Genomic DNA, 12,668 nt, shown 5'->3' with positions numbered 1-12,668 from the left:
GTGACTTGCCCAGGGTCACACAGCTGGGAAGTGGCTGAGGCCGGGTTTGAACCTAGGACCTCCTGTCTCTAGGCCTGACTCTCACTCCACTGAGCTACCCAGCTGCCCCCTTCCATACTCTTTTAAGCCTTCTATTTGGACTGAAATTGGATCTGATATGTCACAAGTGTTATAATAATACTACTAGATGTAAGTAGATGAAGTATAGAGAGAGGATGAGATGACACCTTCCTCCTTTATAACAGTGCCCAGGCAGGATCCTTTAGGTCAATGGATGATATCCCTTCAGGACCCACCTGGGGTTAATTGATATTATATAATGGGCTCTTTAGCTTGGTAATTATGGTATACTTGGTATACTTGGTATTTATGTTCAACTGATGTGTTATGAATTTTTGTATTCAAATCCCACACTTTCACAGAAAACCTATCCTAAACCCTTGTCATTAGCTTTAGGCTAGTTAGTTAGTTAAGGCATTAGATAAGGTAGGATTTGTTATTTTTGGGGAAGGGATAGTTGATGGGATAGGAACACATAGTTATGATTAGTATAGAGTAGAGATCATCCACGGACAAGATCAGCTGGAAATTTACAGGTTGAAATTTCCAAAAACAAAACGGCATTCATGTTATATTGAATCTCTGGGAGCCAGGAGTTCGCACTGTGATTAACAGGTGGATCCGTTGGATGTTGGAATGTTCCCAGAGGGGCGTGCGGACACAGGAGAAGGCAGTTGGCCCAGGGGGGTATAAAACCACCCTGGCAGCCCTGGCAGGGATTCCTTTCTTTCCCTGAGACCTGAGATCTGTGGATCCTGGTCTTTTGTGGGATTGAGACTTGCAGACTCAACCCTGCAAGCTCCTCCTGTTTGTTCCTGTAACATCAACAACCTGTACCCAGGCCACCATCTCTGATTCTACTACCCCTAGATATTAGGAAGTCAATCATCTTAGTTATCTAGGTTTCCCAGGGCCTGGGAGGGATCTGGGAAATGGGCAGGAGAAGAAGAAGAGGGTGGAAAGGAGTGGATATCTCAAACTGGTTAGGCATATCATCTAGTGAAGAAGAAGCTGAAAGATCATACAGCAGATTGCCTACTCTGGTGTGGCTCTGGCCAGGCTGGACCAGAGAGAAGCTAACCATCCTAATTCATTTACTTGCCTACAGTTTAGAGATTCATCATTATCATTTTAATTAGGGTCTCCCAATACCCCTATCCAATACCATTATCCTCCTTTGTTAAATACAAAGTTTTAAAGTACCTTCCTGAAGTGGTTGTTCATAACTTCTTTGAGAAGGGAGAGACGCAGTCAGATACCAACGTTACCAAGCTAAAGAGCCCATTATATAATATCAATTAACCCCAGGTGGGTCCTGAAGGGATATCATCCATTGACCTAAAGGATCCTGCCTGGGCACTGTTATAAAGGAGGGAGGTGTCATCTCATCCTCTTTCTATACTTCATCTACATACATCTAGTAGAGGAGTATCATTTATTATAACACAAGGAACTGGTGAGCTTTCTCGAGTCTATGTTCTAGTCTTTGGTCTATCATTACACGATGGCATGCACAGGCATATGTCCAAATTCAGTGGCAAGATTTCAAGTGCCAGTATATGTGGATATAATCTCAGCCTTCTTCATATATTTTTTTAAACCCTTACCTTCCACCTTAGCATCAATACTGTGTATTGGTTCCAAGGATTAGGCAATGGGGGTTAAGTGACTTGCCCAGTGTCATACAGCTAGGAAGTGTCTGAGGCCAAATTTGAGCCCAGGGCCTCCATCTCTTGGCCTGACTCTCAATCCACTGAGCCACCCAGCTGCCCCCTCCTACCCCTCACCCCCCATATTTTTCTTTTTTAAATCTATACTTCCTGACTTAGTATCAATTCTAAGACAGAAGAGCAACAAGGGCTAGGCAATGGGGGTAAAGTGACTTGCCCAGGGTCACACAGCTAGGAAGTAGCTAAGGTCACATTTGAACCCAAGTCCTCTTGACTCTGGGCCTGGAGCTCTATCCATGGTGCCACCTAGCTGCCCTACAGTATATTTCCTAGCTTCCTCAGCAGCCTTTTTGTACTACATAAGTTTGGTTGGGGGCTGACTCAGAAAGGCTGCCCATTTCTTTTTCATAGTCAGGCAAAGGATCATTTGCATGCTGCTTTGCATATGAGCTTATAAAATATAATCATTCTCTGTGTATTTGAGCTTCTAGATGCCCAAAGAAACACTCCAATAAACAAAAAGTTTCCTAGATTACCAAAAACATATTTTATGATCAAGGAAAAAAATTTTTTTAAATCCCTTACCTTCCGTCTTGGAGTTAATACTGTGTATTGGCTCCAAGGCAGAAGAGTGGTAAGGGTTAGGCAATGGGGGAGGGGGGGAGTAAGTGACTTGCCCAGGGTCATACAGTTAGGAAGTGTCTGAGGCCAGATTTGAACCTAGGACCTCCTGTCTCTAGGCCTGGTTCTTAATCCACTGAGCCACCCAGATGGCCCCTCAAGGAAAATTTTTTAAAAGATTTAAGAGAAGATGTTTGTACATTGGAATTACTATATTTGTGACAGCAGAAATCAGCTTGGGCTGGAAGTCAGAAGATTTGATTAAGTTCCAGCCCCATCCATCATTAGCTCACTTTGAAACTTTGGGTGGAACCCTTCTTCTTTCAGGGACCCAGGCTCCTTAGCTGCAAACCCAGGGGACCAGACTTGGTCTCTGAGATATCTTCCATTTCTGACCCTTTGAATTTAAAAGGCAATTTAATAGATCACTTGTATCCTATCAGTAAATACTACTCCAGTCACAACTTCCTTCATGCCTCAGAGATAGGAGGTTTCCCATAACTTAGGAGTCTTCTAGTGAAAGCTGAATGACTTGAGAAGTATTATAGAACAAAGGTCTCCCCACTAGCAAAACTCCCAAGTGCTGCCAGAACTAGATTCAAATGTATTTGGGAAGGGCAGCTGGGTGACTCATTGGATTGAGAACCAGGCCCAGAGATGGGATTCAAATTTGCCCTCAGACCCTTCCTAGCTGTGTGACCCTGGACAAGTCACTTAACCCTCATTGCCTAGCCCTTACTACTCTTCTGCCTTGGAAACAATACACAGTATTGACTCTAAGACAGAAGGTAAGGGTTTTGAAAAAAAATTCTACATAGATAATGTTAATTTGTTGTTTTATAAGTCAAACTGCTCGTGGCTTTAGGGACCCATTTCTATTTGTGTGACAGCACTGTTGGAGAGTGAATTCTTGTACAGATATCAATTAAGTTCTGTGGCCTTTGAGGTCCTTTTCATTTTGAGATTATGATTATGTAATTAGTTACCTTTCACTTCCTCTTAACCTACACTGGCTAATCAAGTGATATTGCTAGTTCCTTATGTCACCAACTTTTGCTTGAGTCTGTGATAAGCTAAGCCAGGCAGAAGAATCCCATTTCGGTTCTGATGAAATGGCATAATTTCTCTGTTCAAAGTATCAATCCCAAGGTCTCCGGAAGAGTGATGACTTTTGTACAGAGCAATTAAAAATAACCTAGACCTGCTAAGATCTGATAAGTGAATAAACATCTCAAGATCATTTTCCAGCCCAAGTCCAACTTAATGATTGTTTTATTTGTAAAAGTTACAAGTATTTTTCCTGCAAAGAACTCAAGGTAGTTCCGAGAACTTGAAAAGCTCATTTGGGCCAAAATAAGGGAGCCTCAATTAGCCAAGCAATCCCAAAGCATTTAAAAGTGCCCTAGGCAACGTGCTAAACACCCGGGATACAAAGACAAAAATGAAAAAATCCCTGCCTGCCCTCAGAGAGCTTGTATTCTAGAGTGGGAGAGACATACACAAGCATATACATACATATCTATATGTGTATGCGTATGTGTATGTGTATACATATATATATATATTTTAATTTTTTTTTTAAATCCTTACCTTCCAATCTTAGAATCAATACTCTATTGGTTCCAAAGTAGAAGAGTGGCTAACCAGTGGTGGTTAAGTGACTTACCCAGGGTACCCAGCTAGGAAGTAACTGAGGCTAGATTTAAACCCAGAACCTCCTGTCTCGAAGCCTGGCTCTCAATCCACGGAGCTACCTAGCTGCCTGCTAAGCATATTTTTTAAATGAGGTAACTTTGAGGGGAAGCACCAACACTATAGAAGGATTAGGAAAGGCCTCCTAGAGGAGGTAGTGGTTGAGCTGAGCTTTGAAAGAAGTTTGGAGTTTTAGGAAGGAGTCTTTTCCAGGCATGGGGCATGTGGATGTAGAGGACACCAAAGAGACCAGTTAGGCCAGAGTATAGGATGCATAAAGGGGAGTATTGTTTAATAAGGTTGGAAGACCAGTCTGTGGCTAGTTGCAAAAGGTTTTAAATGCCAAAGGAGTTTGCATTTAATCACAGAGGAAATTGGGAGCCACAGGCTTTTTATGGAGCAAGAGTGTCAACAGTCAGACTTTTTGCTTTAGGAATATCACTTTTTGAGTTAATGATAATTCACTGTGTAACCTTAGGCAAATCAAATTAATTTCTTTGGGCCTCTGAACCTCTGGACCTACACCATTCCCTCTACTATTCTTATTTTCATTCTACCAGGCTTTTAAGAACTGCCTCCTCCATGAAGCCTTATGGGGTAACTCCATAAGGATCACCACATTGCTCTATCACTTTTAGTTAGGTCTAGATGTGCCTGGGGCCATCTCTTGGAATTTATGACCCAGGGTGACCTCTGGACCGGATAAGAAAAAGAAGAGAGAAAAGGAAATATTCATTTCCAGGTGTTAGGTCTTACTAACCCAGAAGTTTCTGGGGTATGAGCTGCTTCACCTGAAGCTGTTCTAGAGGACTTTTGTTTTTTGGTTCCAGGATATTCACTACTTTCTAACTGTCTTGATCTAAACTGAATCCTCACTTCAGGCACTGTGTGTTTTCTTTTTTCTTTTTTTTTTTTTTTACCCTTGTACTTCGGTGTATTGTCTCATAGGTGGAAGAGTGGTAAGGGTGGGCAATGGGGGTCAAGTGACTTGCCCAGGGTCACACAGCTGGGAAGTGGCTGAGGCTGGGTTTGGACCTAGGACCTCCTGTCTCTAGGCCTGACTCTCACTCCACTGAGCTACCCAGCTGCCCCCTCAGGCACTGTGTTTTCTGTCGCTGTCTTGGCTCCTAAATCACTGTGGCTCTCTGAGTTCAGAGATCTACCACACTCAAACTCTAATTACCTGTCCCCTCTCCTCTGCTAATAAAAATCACTTTTTCTGAGTACACAACCCGAGTTCCTATATGCTCATTCCCTTCTATCCCCATTCCCTACATCAGAAAAGAGTATTGTCTATATTTTTCATGAGATGAATATATGTAAATTTAGAAAGAATCCTGCAGAATACGAGTTAGAAGTATATATAAAATAAATCTAAACAGTATAAAAGAAAGTACATATAAAATAAATATTAGAAAGACTGCTAAAATTTCTAATTTGAAACAACTACAGGTCCACCGCCTAACACAGCTCATGGTCTAAGCTGAGATTTCCACTCGTTCATCGGTCTCATGGCCTCAACTGAGAAAGGCTTCTTCCTTCCCAGAACAGCCTTTTCCTGATTTGGGGATTAGCCTGTACTGAGCTCTCCAAATGTAGGCCAAATCTCAGACAATTAGGAGACTTTCTGACGGCACATGATACCTGTGCTATGCCACCTAAGTTACTAAGTAATTGCTTTGTTAATGAGACATCTTCTATTCTTATATTCAGGGATGGAGCAGTAGACAGAATTGCCACATACAGCTCTCATCTACCTCAAAAATCCTAATCATCTAATCAGATACACAGATCACCACCAAAGTTCACAAAATACTGCCTTTGCCCCATTGTCCTGAGTTTGAATTGTTCGGTTCTGACGCTGACTAGTTGTGTGAACATGGGCAAGTCATTGTTCCTTCTGGAGCCTCGGTTTCCTCAACTGTACAATAAGAATCGTAGTGAATTTCCAACCTCCCAAGAATCATAATGAATTTCCAACCTCCCAATACTTTGAAGCACTTAAGACACTTTAGAAATTCAATTATTATTTTGTGTTATATGTTATATGTTATAATTGTTATTATAATCATGAGCTAGGCAGAGAAATGTCCCCTCCTTAATCACACCTAATCTTCCCTCCACCCCTCTGTGTAATTAATTATGTTAAGGTGACTATCTGAGGCAGCACAAAGGGCAAAAAGAAGTCAAGAAACGGCATTTTGATGGTTTTAGGGGTGGGACTAAGAGGGGAAAAGTTATTAGAACTCTCATTTTGGTGATAATGGGGAAGTTTATGTTTTAGTTTTAAGGAGATGAGCCTCCCGTCTGTTTATCACTCTAGCTAACTGAAATTTCTCTTCCCCTACACGTTGCCTGCCTGAATAATTTACAATTTTGCAAGAATCAAGAACCGACCTGCTCCAATTCTTGCTGAGTTCAGCTCTGTCCTTCTTCAGGTTGCTTTAGATTATAAACTCCATGAGGGCAGCAACCATGTTCTATCATATGAAACTTCCTCTCAACTCCTTGAGTACCTCATCAAGACATGGAGGCAGCCTGGGGTTCTCAAAGGCTATGCCAGCAGAGCAGAATCTCTGACAGGTCCTACCAAGCTAGAAAGGCTTTAGGTATGAGCCTAACAACAGACTGTACTTCTGTTCTGAGGACCATCCTGAACAGAACTCATATATGAAATTGGATGTATTTTTGTTTTTGAAATTTCCTGACCTTTTAGGCATGAAAAAGAATCAGAAATACACGGATTGGGGCGCCTCAGGACAGGTGATATGTTTCAGGTAGTTCTATTTTTTTCTTAAACCTTTCCCTTCCATCTTAGAATCAATACTATGTATTGGTTCCAAGGAAGAAGAACAGTAAGGGCTAAGCAATGGGGGTTAAGTGACTTGCCCAGAGATGAAAGAGAATTTAGAGCATTTAGTTCAACTTCTTAATTTTACTGAGGAGAAAACTATGATTTAGAAAGCAGAGGAAGCAGGAAAAACTGAGATCAGCTTCGAACCCAGGACCTCCTGTCTCTAGGTTTTGCTTTCAAGCCATTGAGCCATCTACCTGGACCCATCTCAGATGCTTCTACCCTTAAAAGAGAGTTATCATGCTAACAGGAAAGAAGCCAGAAATACAAGAAATCACCAACTCTGAGGGGGTTTCAAGCTTGCTTGGAGGCTGGTCACATTTTCATTTTGACTGGACATACCAACACACCCAAAGTGGGTAGTGATAGTGGTGTGTGTGTGTGTGTGTGTGTGTGTGTGTGTGTGTGTGTGTGTGTGTGTGTGTTAGTGTACTCAGCTATGATTGGAGACTGGTTGGGCGTGGGAGGGGAAAGTCTGGGCCTTGGCAATAACTGTTAGGAAAATCCTCCAAGGCTGCATTCGACCTGTGAACCTCTAGAGAGCTGTATCTGAAGCAAGGTTTGCCAGGAAGTTTATAGGGAATGGAGTCTTTGAATGATCATTAGCTTCACAGGGAGATGGGGGAAGGTATGGAGAAGAGACAACAAATCCTGTCCCTCCTCCTGGAGCCTCTGAGACCACCCAACAGTACAGAAACCACTGGGGTCGCCAGTCTCCTTCTCTTCCCTTTAAGGGAATCTGCTTTGATGCAGAAGATTTGAGATCTGACTTCACTAGCAGTGCTGTGTAATCCTTTAGATTGTAAACTCTCAGAGGGCAGGGGCTGCCTTTCTTTTTGTTAATTGTATCCCTGATGTTTAGCATAGTGCCTGCCCAGAGTTAATAAATGTTTATGGGATCGGATTTATTGAATTGTGTTTTAAAGCCAACATTATTCATTTTTTTTATTCAAAGATCTTTCCCAATTACATGTAATAACAATTTTCAACATATGTTCCAAAATTATAAATCCAAATGATCTCCCTCCTGTTCCTCCCCACTTTGATCTGGGTTATACACATTTGTTTCATTTTCACTGTAATGAGGAGTCCATTTAGTCTATTTGTGAATGGGGGCAGCTAAGTGGCATGGCATGTGGTAGAGCACCACGCCTGGAGTCAGAAGGATCTGGGCTTAAATCTAATCTCAGATACTTCCAACTGTGTGACCCATGCAAGTCACTTTACCTTGTTTGTCTCAGTTTCCTCATCTGTAAAATTAACTGGAGAAGGAAATGGCAAAGCACTTCAGGACCTTTGCCAAGAGTCAGACATGACTGAAAAACCACACCATCCATTTAATAAATTAAAGAGTCAAGATGCCAAACTGGCTACTCTGACTCTAAATCCAGTTGCCTTTCCGCACTACCTTTACATTTTGATCACATTTCATAGCTAATCAGCATTGCACAAATATTTGATTGCTGTTTTGTTATTGTTATTATTCCAGATGAAAGAGAACTGAGAGAACGTTTAGTCCATCTTCTTCATTTTACAGAGGAGGAAACCCAGGTCTAGAAAGCAGAAGAGGCAGGAATGAACGATAGCAATAGTAGCTTGTTGCCACAGATGGCTGTCTGCCTATGAAGTGTGATTCCGTGGAACCAGTTATTAATGCTTGACATTTTACCATAAGAAATCCATTCCTTTGGGTTAAAGATTACTAGAAGAAAAGAGCACTGGATTGGGAATCATAAACTAGCCTGGTTTATGATTCTTGCTCTGCTACTTGCTAACCATGGGAACTTGGACAAATTACTTGCTATTAATTTTCTCATCTGTAGAATGGGATAATAAAATTTGTAATACCTACCTCATAGGGTTACTATGAGGAAAGGTTTTTGTTTTTTTGTTTTTTTTTTTAATTAAAGCTACATAAATGTGAGCTGTCATTCTTATGCTTCAATAATTCCATGCATCTGTGATCTCATTGCCTTCATCAGGGCCAATTACAACCCGTATGCACCTTCTTCTCACCTTGTTGAATTTTTAATCATAATCTCCCATAAATGCTCCATAGAAGACCTACCAAACATGTAGGGCTCAAAGAAATACTGTTGGATTGAGTTAAATGTCCCAGATGCGATGCCGAGCTTTCACAAGAGATTTTCCTAGTCCTCCTTCCTTCTGTTGACTATCTCCAATTTATCCTAGTTAGAACATAGCATGTTCACTCCCTCCATTAGATCTCAAGCTTCTTGAAGGCAGAGATGTTTGCCTTTCTTTGTATTTTCAGAGCTTAGTACAGTGCCTGACACATAGTAGATGCTTAATAAATGCTTGACTTACTATACTTCTTTGTGTGTATATACTGTATTTTGATCAATAGAATGTAAGTCCTAAGAAGGCAGGAATTTGAAATTTTTTTTTGGCCTTTTTATCCCCAAAGTCTAACACAGGCCCTTGTGCACAGGAGGAACTTGATAAATGATTGTTGAATTAAATTGAATTGATAACTCAAATTTATATAATATTTTACAAAGGGCTTTATCCCTGTATTCCCATTTTACAGATGAGAAAACTGAGGCTCAAGGAAATGAAGCCACTTGCCCAAGATTACTAGTACCCTTGAACCCAAGTCTTTTGACTCCCTACGAGCCTTTTGTTATACTTTGTTATAATAAAAAGTGATATGTCTTTTATTATTGTTACTTCTTTGTAGTCACTACTTTGATACAGTTTCACTAGCACCGTTAACAGGAATTTGAACCCAACCAATGAGGGAATTTGTTTTGCTTAAATATAAATGTTTAGTACAAGAATTCCCCCTCCCTTTTTATTTTTTAATCTCCAATGGGCTGGGGCTGGGGTGTGTGTGTGTAAGAAAGATTGGAGAAAAAAGAGTTTTTAAAAAATTAATTAAAAACCCCAAAGTTAATATAAATTCAAAAGAATTTAGGACAAATCTTACCTAGATTGGAAATTGTCAATGGTGACTCCATTTTCTTGATACTTTTATGTTTTTTCTCTGAAGTGAAGATTGTGATTTCCTAGAAGGCAGGTACTATCTTTGACCTTTCTTTATATCCCCAGTGCTTAACCCAGTTCCTGACACATAGTATTTGTTTAATTAATATTTTTTAACTGACTAAAGTTTTGTAAGCCTGCTCCAGTTGACACCAGAATGACCTGTAAGTGAAGACAAGGCTTCTAGTCCCAGCTTTGTCATTAACTATGCAAACTTGGGAGTTTTGGGGGGCCTCAGTTTCCTTCTGTATAAATGAGAGTTGCCCTCTATAACCTTTAAGTCCTCTCCTGCTTTGGTTTCCCAAGAGTACCCAACTATGTCACTTCTGAAATATTTCAAGATGTTTGTGATTTTATGACTTTCAGAGATCAGGGGGCCCCAGTAGTTGGTAAAAGACAAGAAACTGCAAGGAGGGAAGGTTAGTAGAGGAAGGACATGAAAGCAAACCTTTTGACCTTAACAATTTTACTGAGGGCTAGTCTGTCCTCAGTAAATCTCTATTTGAGGAAGAATGGAGGGAGTTTATACTCAGACCCCTTAACTCCTATAGAGGGCAACAGCAAACCAGAGCAAAAGATCATACCCAGCTTTTTCTGCTGGAATTTACTGAAATAGCAAAAGGAAACAGAGTGGAGGGAGATGGGGAGAACAGAAATGTTATGCAGGGTCAATGCCAAGTGCAGGGCAGGCAGGACAGTCCTTTAAGGTGGCAAAGGTAGCTAAAATAACATAGTGGCCTTTCTTCTCCTCCGAGATATTATTATTTTTAAAAAATTATGTATTACCAATTACATGTAATAACACATTTCCATGTGAGTTTTCCCAAGTTTTGATTGAACTTATCTCCTTCCCTCCCTTCCCTGCCTTGTCCCAGTGCTGGCAGGCAATTCGATCTGGTTTTTACACGTATCATCATGTAAAACATAATTCCATATTGTTCATTTTTGTAAGTGGATAACCTTATAAAACCCAAACCCCAAAACATAAACCCAAATAAACAAGTGAAAAACTGCATGCTTTCATCTGCATTCTGACCCTAAGAATTCTTCCTCTGGAGGTGGAGAGCATTCTTTGTCCTAAGTCCCTCAGAAGTGTCCTGGATCATCGTATTGCTGTTAATAGTGAAGTCCAGAGAAATGACGTTATTGTGTACAATGTTTTCATGATTCTGCTACACTTTAATTTTTTTAATTCCCTGACATTTTTACCAGGTTAAAATAAACAGTGAAGTGCGACCCTAGTCACTGAACCCCCATCGCCTCGCCCTTACCACTCTTCTGCCTTGGAACCAATACACAGTACTGTAAGGTAAGGGTTTTAATAAAATAAAAAAACAGTGAAGGCAACTTTGAAGGAATCATACAATATGCAGCCTTGGTTGAAATGACGGGATGAAAGGAAAGGTGAGGAAGATTGCATCATGATCCATCTTGGTTTCCTTTGGAAGGGGACAGGGTTGTATAAAGTCATCTCTTCTTTGTTGGCCTCAGCTTGGAGGTCCTTCTCATAGAATGAGAGAACTAAAAGGGACGTCGAAGTACATCTACTCCAGATTCTCTCTGATGCATGAATACCCTTGACAGCATCCCAAGCAATCATCACCCAGTCTCCTTTCCAGTGATAGGGTGGGTGATCACTAACCCTACCAAGGCAACTCATTCCACTTTTGGTCTGCTCTGATCATTAGTTTTTTGTATGAAGTTCTCTACAACTTCCCTCTGTCCTCAGAGGTCAAACAGAACATATTTGATCATTCTTCCATGAGATAACCCTTTAAATATTTGAAGGTAGCTCTCAGGGCTCCTCCCATCAAACATTTCCATTTCTCCATCTTAGTGGGTAACAATGTGGTGGTCATGGAAACGACCAAGGCCAAGGATCTCCATGAGAAGGAAGAGGAAGAAGAGGAGCTGCTCCAACAGTTAGAAGACTTGAAGGTGGAACTTTCCTAGTTGCAAGTGGCCAAGGTCACTTGGAGGGCCTTCATCCAAGCTATCCAAGATCTAAGTTAGCCACAGATCCATTACTCAGGTCCTGACTATTATCAACATGGCTATTATTCTACAAGGGCAAGAAACACAAGCCTCTGGGAGTATGGCCCAAGGACTGCTATGAGAAAAGTTATATAAAGAGGGATGGTAGGGAAAAATTATGGCACCCACCATGTGCCACAGGCTTCATAGATATGAGGAACTTCTGAAGACCAAAAAACAGCAGAGGAAGGAATATTTGTACTCTTTTCAGAAAGTTGAGTGCCTTAACAGGTGCTCAAGAAAAAGACAAACTGTTGAAACTTAGAGATTTTTTCCATGTTTTTCAACCAATCAACAGATAACATGGTTTCAAGTCCCCTTCACATGTACTCATTAATAATAGCTCATATCTGAGTATCATTTGACAATTTACAAAGTGCTTGGTTTGCAAAGTGAGGTTGTTGTTCCCTCACAAACATAGGAAGTAGATGCACTCTTTTTATCCTCATTTACAGATGAGGAAACTGAGGCAGACTGATGAGGAAGCAGGCAGGATCTGAATGCAACCCTTTTTTAAATTGTATTCCCCACCCCCGATTGCATACAGAAACAATTTTTAATGTTCATTTTCTGACATTTTGCAATTCAAATTCTCTCCCTCCCTTCATTCCCACTCCTTTCCCTGAGGTGGCAAGCAATAGCAGTCATGCATGTGCTATCATGCAATATATATTTCCATATTCATCATATTGTGAAAGAAGACATATCAAACATTCAAGAAAAAACTCATG

The 12,668-nt window shown here is 40.8% G+C and overlaps 1 pseudogene; it reads left to right on the top strand.

The window, feature by feature from the left end:
* Positions 1 to 11,760: 11,760 nt before the first annotated feature.
* Positions 11,761 to 12,202, top strand: LOC123256726 (annotated as a pseudogene).
* The last annotated feature ends 466 nt before the right edge of the window (positions 12,203 to 12,668 follow it).

Source organism: Gracilinanus agilis, chromosome 1, assembly GCF_016433145.1.
Source record: "Gracilinanus agilis isolate LMUSP501 chromosome 1, AgileGrace, whole genome shotgun sequence".
Lineage (NCBI taxonomy): Eukaryota > Metazoa > Chordata > Mammalia > Didelphimorphia > Didelphidae > Gracilinanus > Gracilinanus agilis.
The sequence above is the reverse complement of the archived record's forward strand: the minus strand, read 5'-3'. Positions and strand labels throughout refer to the sequence as shown.